The 13,795-nt window shown below is 34.9% G+C and overlaps 1 protein-coding gene across 2 annotated transcripts in view; it reads right to left on the minus strand.

Moving 5' to 3' along the window:
• Positions 1-9,442, minus strand: part of LOC149422212 (uncharacterized) — a 103,456-nt gene extending 94,014 nt beyond the window's left edge. For both annotated transcript variants that reach the window (XM_089633158.1, XM_089633157.1), the window contains exon 1: positions 9,120-9,442. The gene's annotated coding sequence lies outside the window, so the exon portion shown is untranslated. The remainder of the gene's footprint in view (positions 1-9,119) is intronic.
• Positions 9,443-13,795: the final 4,353 nt, after the last annotated feature.

The following is a 13,795-nucleotide window of genomic DNA, read 5'->3' on the forward strand; positions in this document are numbered from 1 at the left end:
GTATTCCAAATTACTGCCGACAAATAACAAACATTCTTCCCTTGAACATTTTGTAAGTAGTTAAGCCCCCGCATTCCGAATTTCTAGCGATTTATAACATTTTTCTCTTGAACTATTTAAGTTTTTTAAGTCCCTAAAATATATATGTTGTTTATGAAGACAATATCTATAGATTTGTATAGCGGAAACGGTAATTTTATGAAATTCCCTTGATAGAAAAAAAATCTATTAAAAACACATTTTGTTCTGTTATTTAACATGTTATAGGTATGAAAAAAATCGCAGTGTATCTTTAAAAGCAACTTAAGCATTTGTCTAGAGATTCGCAGTGTACCTTTAAAAGCATCTTAAACATTAGTCCAAAGATTCGCAGTGTATCTTTAAAAGCAACTTAAATATAAGCAGATCTTTCTTGAAATATATTATATGTATATTTGTACAGTGTCTTTGAGGTGATTTTGCACACAAGGGCGCTACACAAATCATTTAAATATTAGTATTATTTGTCTAGATATTCACAGTGTATCTTTAAAAGCAACATAAACATAAGAAGATCGTTGTTGAAATATATTATATATTTGTACAGTGTCTTTGAGGTGATTTTGCACACAACGGCGCTATACAAATCATTCAAATATTAGTATTATTTGTCTAGAGATTTACAGTGTATCTTTAAAAGCAACTTAAGCATTTGTATAGAGATTTTTGCTCTATTTCAAATGAGTCGGGTTTTATTAAATATTTTTACACAAGGGCGACTCCTTTAACATTTGTATTTACATATCTTCCTTTCAAACCATCTTCTTCTTCGTTTAGAATGCTTACAACGGGGCCTTAAGCTCTTAAAAAACATTTGTTTTTTAAAAGATAATTTCTGTTCAAATGCAGAGTTGAAAAAGTAATTGAATGAAATTCGCTCGATAGAAAAAAATCGCAAAGTTAGCTCCGAAAATTATAAAAAACATAGTTCTGTTATACACGTTTTTTAAGAGATTTTTTTGCTCTATTTCAAATAAGTCGTGTTTTATTAAATATTTTCACAACACTTGCTTACGCTTATTAATTAAATAAGTTTTTTTTATATTTATTATTTGTATTCACACATTTCTCTCACTTTCAAACCATCTTCAGCAAGTAGCTTCTTCTCTATTAAGGTTTATAACGACCCTTTGACTTCCCCAACAGGACTTCCTCGACCTATCGCCTTGCGCCACAATAGGAGAAATGGATCCATACGTCCGTCACTACTGGATACACTAACCTACAGATTCCTACCCACCCCTCATACCTGTTTCCTTTCAAGAACTTCATCTCCTTTATGGAAATAAAATCCTTAAAAAATCTATTTTTTTTAAATTCCTTATTATTTCCATAATAAGGATTAAAAAAACCCTCAACACAGTAATCCTTAAAGATGATTAGGGCCTCCTGTGTAAAGTTATTGTAAAACAAATAACGAAGCCTTAAGGTTCTCGACGCAGATCCAAAGGTCGCCGGTTTTAATACATTATAAGGAAACTTATTTCGTTGATACCCCACCAGTCTCAACCGCTCCCAACTGTTCCAAGCCAGTGCCACTGTGGTATTTATCATACATGTATGGCAATAGGGTATCTTTAAAGGAAGAGGGGAATGGGGAGGGAAAGAAAATACATAAGAGGAAGGTTAAGGCGAAGCTTAATGCCAAATCACTATTTTGATTAATCTTTATAACGAATCGGTGTACATTATGAATACCAAAAAATATGCTTTAGATAAATTGAAGGTTTTCCTATCGCTTTGCTCGAGTAAAATAGAAATAAAAAATAAATTACTCAATAAAAAATTTAAATGCAAACTACTAAAAAAATATTTTTTCAATAGAAATGTATGAACGCAAAAAAGAAAAAAACAACTAAAAAATACAGTATTATGGCTAAGATTATCTGTGATAGTTTCACTTGTTATTTTTTGCTTTCTTATAAAATTATTTACAAAATAAATAAAAACCAGTTTTTTGCTTGAAATCGAACGTTACTAGACTCCGTTTGTCAGGCGATTTTAATGCCTATTACCTACGATATAAGGTATACCAAGAATATACACATTTTTGGCTTTTAGCTTCCTCTTAAGAAGTACCTACCTGGCATTCAGTCTGGAATTGATTGATATTCTTTCACCAGGACAATACTGAGATTACCTACCACTCTGGGATATACAGATAATGCCTAGTTTACTTGCTACACGTTCCAGAGAGTTGCTTTAATTTTTATTTGCGATCTATTTGATTTTATTTGATAAGTGGGTACCTTCCTACATAATACTTTTTTGCAAAAATTTGAAAGCTATTGCGAATGGTCGTTAAAATAGCGACAAAGGCATCTGGTTGCCAGATTTCTAGCGGAAAAAATCAGATATTTTAAAAGAGTTGACCTATTAAATCAATGTAGGATGTTGTGCTATTTCTAGTTTGTGGAGAGGATGACAGACGAAGTAACGTTATTTTCATTTCAAAGTCACCCACGCGAATGTACTTCAATAAATACTCCTTAGAAATAAAGCAGACCGCAAGAAAACATTCAAGAGTAATCATCATGTAAACAAGATTGGCCTTATTTTAATCGTAATAGATTAATGATTATTACTGCAACGGCATTTATGCCAGCCTTCCAAAATATCAAATTGACAAACTTCAATCAGTGTTTAATGCAGCAGCACGGCATATTATTCATAAATATTCGCACATCTCAGAACACCTTCGTAACCTTCACTGACTCAAGTGCCCTGAAAGAATCCAGTACAAACTGTGATGGATAGTGTTTAAATCCATCAATGAAATGGCCCCACCCTACATCTCTGAACTATGCGTCCCGGAAAACACTGGTCTGAGGCAGTCAACTCTTAGGCCCTGTCCGCACAGCGTTTTAAATTCGCGCGTTTTAAATTCGCGCGAATTATATTCCGCGATCGGAATTACAACTAGTACGCACTGCGAATAAAATTTCGTGCGATTTTTGACAGTATAATATAGTTCTCGGCTAAGACGCACGTGTAAATGGATAACAGAACTAAAATTTTAATGTATCTAATTCTACGGCGGCGGCGTAACAGAAAAAGATGTCACGAACATTGGATTCACCCATTTACAGCATTGAGACCTATGAAAGGATTTTTCTTTATAAAACATCAATAGCTGCGAAAATACAATAAAAAGTTTTTTGGGTATTACAGAATGACAAAAAAATCATTTGATAATTTACTACTACTAGTTGGTCCGGCTATTACCCATCAAGATTCGAATTGGAGAAAAGCAATTTCAGCTGAAGAGAGACTCTCGATAACTCTAAGGTAAGATATTCATATTACGTACAGTCAACAGCACATCAGGCTACCAAAAAATGACAATTTTTCTCAATCGACTATGTGCCTTACTACAAACAAGTTAATACAATCGATGTGAAACGCGCGAATTTTATTCCGCAGTGCGGCCATGGCCATACTATTTCATACTGCACAAAATATTCGCGCGGAAATAAATCCGCACCGCATCGCGTTCAATTTGCAGCAAACCACAGAATTTTTATCCGCGCGTTTTTTTTACCGCCAGTGCTGATAGCCCTATAAGATCCCATGTGTCACAGAATTTGCGAAAAAAAAACGCGCGGTGAAAAACCGCTGTGCGGACAGGCCCTTAGATCAGCAACATCAGCAGCTGTAGGCAGACTGATAGAACCTAAGCGCAAGCCAAATACTATGTTTGGTGATCGCGCTTTCGGAGTATCTGGGCCGAAGGCTTGGAATAATCTCCCTCCGGAACTAAGATCCATAACAAGTCCAACAGAATTCAGGTCTAAACTAAAAATTTACCTTTTTAAGCTGTCGTACCCTTAAATTGACGGCCGGCATAGTCCAGTGGTAACGCATTGGACTGCCATTCCGAAGGTCGCGGGTTCGAACCCGGCGTGCGCAAATAAATTTTATTTGATTAATTTGTGTTATTTCACAATTAATTAATTAAAATAATATATAGTATATTTGCGGCACGTTCCAGAGTGGAAGATACTACCAGTATCGCCCTGGTGTAAGACCACCATTCAGAATTGAAACGTTGCTCCAAATGGCTTTAGCCGTGTTTAGTGACTAGATCTGAATAGCCAGGTACTTCCCCACCTTCCTCTTTCCCTTCCCCACTTACCTTCAGCCTCACAACATCCCCCAATTGGGGATGCCATAGTCTCACTGGCTCCAGACGGGAGCAGTTGGGACTCTTGTGAGGTATTCACTATAAAAAAAAAATTAAATATACTATTCCTAAGAGTAAGTCCAGTTATATTCAATTTTCCAATTATGTCCTAAATCCTGTATCTAAATTTCGCTAATAAACAATTAGATGAAGTGTTTATCTCAAGTGACCTACCAGGTAAGTATTGTACTGTATATTATCTCCATAAATAGTTGAGTAATAACATAGATCACTGTAGAAATGTATTATAAGTTTGTACAGCGCCCTTGAGGTGATTTTGCACAAAACGGCGCTATACAAGTCATCCAATTATTATTATTGAATGACTTGTATCTTAATTTTTTTTTTAAATCTTAAATCTTCCCCATAAGAAAAACTAAACCCTTCCACACACTTTTCCACAAATGATCATCTATTCAATCAACATTATGCAAGTGCATTATATAAGCAAAATAAATACAAAACAATACAAGAACAACACGTCAACTCACCAGAGATCAAATGGGAAAATAATTCACCGACTCCAGATATTTTCATATCGGAGGGTTCGGCTCGGTAGAACTTCTAATTGGACCTATAAATCCTACTGATTTCTCAACATAAATATTTATAAAATCTTTCGTTAATGTATTCAAAATGACCGACTTTTGCATCTTTATTTATATAAATTTTTTGATAGATCTAATACATAAATTTTTAATGAGAGGGCTAGGTATAATGCCAGTAGCCGAAATAAGGAATGGTAATATTTTTATAGTCTGAGAATGCCAAATTCTTTTTATTTCATTTCCTAAATCTGTGTACATTCTTATTTTTTCATTAACACATTTTTGAATATTACAGGAATTATTAATATTATTATTATGATTTTATTTTAAGGAGTGCAACTTCTTCGAATATAATATACATCCTATTTCTCTAATATTAAATATAAATTTTTAAACGTTTTCTTAACCAATGATGAGTTAACCTTCTCTTCAATTATGCACATGAATACTTATAATATGTTATATACAGCGGCAAGTCATTCTACAAATACAAACAGTGGTCGCTTGGCGTGGTTGCGATCAGAGGCGGCTCTAGGGATTCAGTCGTGGTAGGTCATTTGAAAAAAATGTGTGACTAATCTTTATTTGATATTGTGAAAAATGCCCATATATTATTAACTATATCAATTTGTTATAGAGTTTTAGAGTCGCGGACTCTAAATAAATATTATGTTAATATAATAAATTGGAAATAAATACACAATCCATGTACTTACGGCAAATTATTTTTAAGATATTAAGTTTTAATGTAGTTGTCCACAACATTAAAATAAATAAAATCAGTGTTTGATTCTATTTGACAATGATTTTTGACGTTTTTTGTTTTGTTTCATTCTAAATCGATAACAACATAAATAATTATTCTAATCCTTTCCCGAACTATGCAATTGAAAAACAACCATTGTTCCACACACTACAAGCGTGTAAAATGAAAAAACGACATTTGTTTATGTCACCATCTCTGTAAAACATATAATATTCACCGTGTTGTCTCCCCCACGGTCATGACCTAAGCGTCCCTAAACTTTCTTCGGAAGCTAATTTTTACTTCGACGAAAAATATAGTGCCATCTCGTTTATTCTATGGCGCGCGTAGGGACAGAAGATGCCAAATTGGACATTCTTTAAATTGACCCAGCGAATCGTGTGGACTTGTGAATGAAAGCTTCTATTAGAGACAACAGATGTCACTGCTAGTCACTCGCCGCCGCCGCTGTTTCGCGTTACATTTTAAATGTTTTGATGCACATAATTGATTATTATATTTATTATTGTTGTCTTATAATTTTGCGGGGTCAAACACCAATTGACCTAAGGGAAGAACCGCCACTGGTTGCGATATAGTTGGATAGTCAGGCAAAATCTCCCACCCACTGACTGGCAGGCTGACTGCTGGCTGCTGGCGAGGCCTGGTTCCGGGTTCGATAACCGGCGAGGGCGGCCCAACGAGAGTGGATTCTATTATTACAACCGATTCAAGCAAAAATGCCAGGGAATTCAGGTGATAATTATTAATTAACGCCGTCGAAAGCACGCTCGGATTTAGGTAGGGACTAGGAACATAGCTTCTATCCTCTGTGGGTAGGAACTAGCAACGTAGTTTATTTTCTCCATGGGTAGGAACTAAAAACGTAGTTTATTTTCTCCATGGGTAGGAACTAGGAACGTAGTTTCTTTTCTCTATAGGTAGGAACTAGGAACGTAGTTTATTTTCTCTATGGATAGGAACTAGGAACGTAGTTTATTTTATCTATGGGTAGGAACTAGGAACGTAGTTTATTTTCTCTATAGGTAGGAAATAGGAACGTAGTTTATTTTCTCTATGGATAGGAACTAGGAACGTAGTTTATTTTATCTATGGGTAGGAACTAGGAACGTAGTTTATTTTCTCTATAGGTAGGAACTAGGAACGTAGTTTATTTTCTCTATGGGTAGGAACTAGGAACGTAGTTTATTTTATCTATGGGTAGGAACTAAGAACGTAGTTTCTTTTCTCTATGGGTAGGAACTAGGAACGTAGTTTCTTTTCTCTAAGGGTAGAAACTAGGAAAGTAGTTTATTTTATCAATGTGTGGGAACTAGGAACGTAGTTTATTTTATCTATGGGTAGGAACTAGGAACGTAGTTTATTTTCTCTATGGGTAGGAACTAGGAACGTAGTTTATTTTATCTATGGTTAAGAACTAGGAACGTAGTTTCTTTACTCTGTGTTTTAAATAACGCATGTAACAGCTATTTCGTTAAAAAATATATAAATTGGCGTCTTTTCTTCACGCCATGTTTTGACATAATAATATATATATAAATTTAAACCCAAACTGAGAACCTGTTTTGGTTATGAAGTTCATAATATGAGCAAAATAAATTTGGGAAAAAAACTAACTTTAACATCAATAACAACAGCCGCCAAGCGAACAATCGATTTTATTTTTAATGAAATAACTATTAATATACATTTTTCTTTTTCGGAAACTGAAACTAACTTATGAGAGAAGTGTTCGTTATCAAATGAATAGTTCCCAGGGCGGCGGTAACCATAACTACCTCTGATTAGGGTCATATAGAGAGGGAATGCTGGGTATGTAAATGGAAAACAACTTTATAACTAAAAAATGACAGTCATTATTTATAGATTGGCCCTTGAAAAATCACCTCAAGAACGCCGAATAAACAAATAGAAAATAAATTTTTTAAAAACCAAATCCAAGTGGAATCAAACAGGATTTATTGACAAATAAATCAATTAAAAAGAGCAGACTATTTAATTTTTTAATTTTAAAAGAAAGACAAACATTCCCGGGTTACGAATAACCTGACAATATTTTAAAATCTTCTACTAATACTACAGTAAGCGATAAAGTGATGGAGGACTTAGCCATGAGGGAATTAAACAAACTACGCCTGGATGGGACCCAAACGCGATGTCAACTCAGCCACCGACCGCACTAAATAATACCCAACTCTTTACCACGACATTATGAACCGCTTTGAATATAGCTAATTTATTTATAATTAATTAATATATTTTTGAATACCTACATACCTATAACTAGGTTGTAAAACCTAACATATTAAGAAAGATAATTCTTGCAATTTTTTGCTTTTATGTGAACAATTTTTGATTGATGCACAACAATGAATGGACCTTTCGAGAAATTAAATTAAATTTAAATCCATAGATAAATGTGAATTTATATCCAATTTCCTTGAGTAAGCGTTGTAAGACGTGAAAGTAATTCTTGGAAAAACACAGCGGTGAATAAAATTTAAATTTACTCATATTGCCTCACTACAATCTAAATACCACTCGGTTCTAAAGAGATAAGGTTATTTTCGCTATAAATAATATTATACAAAACATGTTTAAATAGCTGACGGATAAAATTTGATAAGAAAGTGGACAATATATAAAGATAATGACGTTTAAATCCACTTGTTAATTAAAATTATTGAATAAATTGATAAAAATTCTATCAGGGGATATGATGGAATTCAGAAAGATAAATTAATTAATTACTCGAGTATCTACGTAGATAATATCATGAGATATTATTCGTATTTGTGCCAGGGTACCTACCTACTCGAACAATCGATATTAATTCATAAATTAATGATGTATGAAAGTGAATGAATGAATAAGTGTATGCAAGATTTAAAAAAATGAGAAATCGCAAAAGAGTCCCAACTGCTCCCAACCGCCTGGAGCCATTGAGACTATGGCATCCCCGATGCAAAGGATATGAGGAGGGGAAGTTAGGGAAGTACCTGGCTGTTCAGATCTGGTCAGCAAACACGACCAAAGCCATTTCAAGCACCAGGGCGGTACTGAGAGTATCTTCCACTCTGGAACGTGCAGCAAATATACTACATATTATTTTAAATTAGTAAATTGTGAAATATCACAAATTTATCAATTAATATTTGTGACCTTCGGATTGCTAGTCGAAATCCTTACCCCTCGAAAACGGAACGGCTTTGATAAAACGACGTGATTCTGAAAATATCAACTGAATTCCTGAAAGACTAAAAAAAATAATGGTTATCACGTTAATTAACGTTGTTCACGTTATAGAATCAATCTGTGATAGCTGTATCTAAAAAATAATAAATACATTTCATTGATAGGATGCAAAACGCGTTGATTGTATTCAATGAATACAAACTTCACACTTCTTTCCGTGTATCGTTACCTAACAATTTCACTATCGGCGAATACAAACACACGCAAAAGCGACAACACATACGTAAAAACCGACACACAGCTGAATTTGAACGCATCAACGATAAATAATTATGTACGTATAAAAAAAGAAATACACATATACAATACTATCATAAATGTTACTTACAAAATACACGTCGTCAGAATCGTAAAAAGAAACCATTTGTCACTTCACCAAAGTATAATCAAAATTATTGCTAATTTTCAATGAATGTTTTTATTTTAAAAAAGCAACGAATTGATAAAATAAAACACTTATTTATTAATTAAAACACTTTTTATGTTACACTGTCCCCGTATTGGCACTTTGATATCCATTCGCGCAACAAGGATGTAAGGACCGGCGGCGCCTGTTACCAGGAGCGAATAAACGCGCAGGGTAATATTTTTACTGGTGGGTTACTTCGTCCACAGGACAGCGGTTTACAAAGATACGGCTACTCGCGTCCGTCGCCGCGCGAGAACTAGTGATGGTCTGCCGCGGCGCTGGCGTCGGGCGCGGGAGGGGGACACACAAACATACGCCAGTGGGGGCGTTTCAGGAAATACTATTTAAGTCTTTCAGAATTTTGATTAAAATATAAGTATTTCAAAAAAAATATTTCTTAGTGTTTTAAATTATTCAGGGAGAAGGTTTATTGAGCCCTTATGCGTTGTTGAATGAACGATGTATTTGTGCAGAGTAATGCATAAATAAAACCCACATAGTCGATTTCTTGTTTTTGATCCAGTTATTTTAACTGCCTTGTTTATTATCTGATAGTGTTACATTTATATTGTCCCTTACTAAAGTTCTCACTTAAGAGATTATTGATTTTCTTACAATATTTCTTTTTCTTTTTGTCGTTTCTTGAACCATCAAAAATAAGTGTTACAAGGTTATTCTGAAAATAAATAGTTACGCTACTTAAGTCACCTCTGATTAGATAATAATGGTTATTTATGGGTTTGTGCAGATTGGCATCACTGGAAAATAATTTATTATATTTCATTAAGACGTCATTCAATCTTATTTTTATATTTTCATACACTTAATACTTCGTACTGTATACCTGTGTTAATGGCTCATGTTATGACATATGTTTTTTTTAAATAAATAAATAGATCCATTCAAATTACGTTTCACACATCCGTCAAAAATCGTTTTAAAATCTCAACAACAAATGGCGGTGCAAGGCCAATGGTGAAAACTTACGACAAAATTTATTAAATTACAATTATTTACACAACTTAAAATTACAATTTATAAAAATAATAGATATTTTTTATTACACTATTTGTTTTTTTTTACATTATTATTTATGAATTTCAATTGTGCCCATTACAGTCAAACGAAATGTTTTACAGCAGTCAACATCTCAGAACTCATTTTTTATTAAAAAAAATTAGAATGTTTTTAGTTTTAGTATCATTTTGCCTTATTTTTGTGAGCTAGGTTGAAAATTATGTTTATCAATTATTATTTTATTTACTTTCTGGGGTAGTTTTCGAGAGCCGTTCTAGGGATAACCTTTTTGTTCTAACGGATGTTGGTTTAAAAACCTACAGTAACATTTTCTATGGGAGTAAATTCAGCTGGGTAAGAAGAGCGCTATGTAATAATATGTGTAATATTTTTTCATGAATAATTTTTAAATATTTGTATTACTTACATTGTATTACTAATGTTTTGGGAAATATTTAATAAAAAGAGGACTGCTGGATGAATACAATTACAGTCAGCGTTGGTTAATGATTTTGTTGTAAATATATTGTTTCCGTCGGATCTGAGTAAGCATATAAGAAAAAACCCACGCTTAAGGGTAAGTTAGTAAGAAATTAAATTATTAAAGTTTTCCAGAACTCAAATCAAAAGATTGCTGGCTGGTCAGAGACCTCTAACTTTTTCGTTAGTATATTTTTACAGTATCTCCACACAGGAGATATTATTTTCCTTTCTCATTTCATATTTGGGGGTGCCGTGTGGAGGGTCTGTTAAAAGAACGTAAGGAGTGCATGTTTAGGGAAAGACACGAGGGGTGGGTAGGAATCGGGAGTCAGCGGGTCCAGGAGTGACGAACGTATGAATCCATCCCTCCCACTGCTGTGCGAGATGGACTGAGAGAGTCCGACAGGAGAGATTAAAAAGGTCATCATCAACCAGTCGCTCCGATTCCGCCCCACCGCGCAGTTAGTGTTTAGACGCATCCGCCGCCAAAACCTAGAAAAACCTCACATCATAAACCCGGTCACCCATGCTAAGTCACCAAACGTAGCTAACCACTTGGGGCAACCTATGTCAGAGGTGATGGTTATCCAACAAATGGTTTGCTTCCCATATATTTTTATTTTTGAATTATTTTTATCCAACATCACACCGTGAATTCTCGTGAACTTTACAATTTACAAGCTATCTACGTAATATGGTCCATTTTAAAAGTGGCCAAAAATCTGATACTCGTGCTTTTTAGCACTCATCAGACAAAACTTCTCTTCTTAATTAACGTTCACGTCTCTACAAATCGTGTATAAAAAGCTGTAAAAACGCATCCTATAGCCCTTTCCTTAGCCCGCCTCACAATAGTACATTCTGACTAAACAGAGTTTAGACGTCCGTTGTTGTGAGGTTCACAAAACAAACCACACAATTGCACCACACAAAGAAAGGATGAATCTGTTTCCTCTACAGTTCTAAATTATAATAGTATTAAACTGTCAATATCTTTGTGAGTTTTTATTGGGTGTTCTATCACGTACAGCCACTGCCCGGCGGCGGCCTTCACGCTACTATAACAGCGTACCCGTCAGGTGTACGGGCGGCGACTGGCGAGCACTAGGCACCCGGAGCCGGTAGGTACCCGCACAGACTACACCTCTACGCTCTACAGACACAGAGTACGCCAATACAGAATACAGGCTATTATAGCCGTGTAGCGTACAGCCACTCCGGTCTGGGTACCGGGTCTACCTTCCCACACCGCGCTCTGCTCAGGTAAAGTTCACGGACAATGCCACACAGCGCACGGCGCACGGCACAAGGCATGCTGCGTGCTACAGCGCTCGACCGCGGTACTAATACGTCCAATCACTTGCATCTTGGATCTGCTGTGTACATCTCCCCTCGTGAGGATCAGCGGTGAGTTGGAGCATTGGCGAGAGGGATAAGTCAATAGTTACAAGTCTTAGCTGTGAGTCACTAGCTTTAATTCTAAGATGTAAGTCACTAGTTATAAATCTTAGTTGTAAGTAATTAGTTATAAATATTAGCTCTAAGTTATTAAGATAGGTATATATGTCTAAGTGATAAGTTAAATAAATTAAGTTGTAGAGTGCACTTCAGGTGATTTTCCCTTGAAAACGGTGCTGTATAAATAATTATTAAGGCGATGCACTACGTCGTGTAATATTTTAAATTGAGCCGCTATCAATAACAGCCTTACGTAGATGGCGATAAGGTTTAAATTCCCGCTTAACACCATCCACCTGTTTTGATTTATGCAAGAAAAAAACATGGCCAAAAAGTGCCTTTTATTTTATTTTGTGGATGTTCAGGCATAAATATTTAATTTTTTTTCGATCATTTTATAAATAACTTAATTTTCCACATTATACAATAAAATCATAACCGAAAATGGGTTCGTAAGTAGGTGATTTTGAACTTTAAAGCAATTTTCATAGGCCTTTACACTATTTTTTTCTAGGCTTATAAAAAGACTTATCTAAAAAATACTGGATTATTTCAAAGGCCAAGATGTATTCTACTCGCAGTATTTAATTAAAGCATCTGAAACATTTCTAGGCGACCAAATATTCAAACCAAAAACACATGATTTTGCATGGCATCGCCTTAATCCACCTCTGTCAGCCATCGACTAAATTCTAAACAACGTCTCAAGTGAGTTCAGGAGAAGCCCGAAGAGATTCCTTGAACCTGGCTACGGCTAATTAGCAAATTGTTTTCCGCCAACAAGGGAACTTTCGAGAACTTTATTCGTCAGTTTTTGAGGTAAAGGTTTATTTTGTTTCTATTATGTTCCAGTGTTATCTTCATTATGCCCGAAGGATTATAATCAACTTAATTAGAAGTGGAGCGCAAAATGCATGTTTATAAATAATGGTGAATTGGATTATCAACTGATGGGAGGGATATATTTTACGTTTGTCACTCCTGCATACACTTATCCCTAGATTCCTACCAAACCCTCATACCTTTTACCTTCTCAGTGCTTCCTCTCCTCCCTTTCATTAAAAAAGACCCTCCACACAGCATTCTCGAAGACGACATAGGCCCTGAGGGAAAATATTTTCCTTGGGTCTTCCTATGTGGGTTTAGTGTAAAATAAAATCATGTCTATTGCGCCGTTTTCGTAAGAAATTCACCTGAAGGGCGCTTTACAACTTAATTTATTTATCCTATAACTTCTACGACTTATAATCAATAACTTACAGCTAAGATTTATAACTAGTGACTTATAACTAAGATTTATAGTGACAACTAAAACTTATAGCTAACAACTACCTTACTACTGAGACGTATAACTAGAGAGTTGCAACTAAGATTTATAACTAGTGACTTACAATTAAAACGTATAGCTAGCAACTACCTAACTACTGAAACTTATAACTAGTGTCTTACAACGAATACATATTTATGACTGGGGGTAGTACATAATATTGCTAATCAGTTAAGATTAACTAGACTAACTATGACGCTATTCACCCGCAGGGCAGGCAAATAAGTTAGTTTCACAGACTTTCCTCGCTTCATTCACGTTTATACATCCTATCATATATCTGTTGTTTTCACAAGCAAGCTTATTTGTC

This window comes from Hesperophylax consimilis, chromosome 7 (genome assembly GCF_061612785.1).
Source record: "Hesperophylax consimilis isolate HC1 chromosome 7, BYU_Hcon_1.0, whole genome shotgun sequence".
NCBI lineage: Eukaryota > Metazoa > Arthropoda > Insecta > Trichoptera > Limnephilidae > Hesperophylax > Hesperophylax consimilis.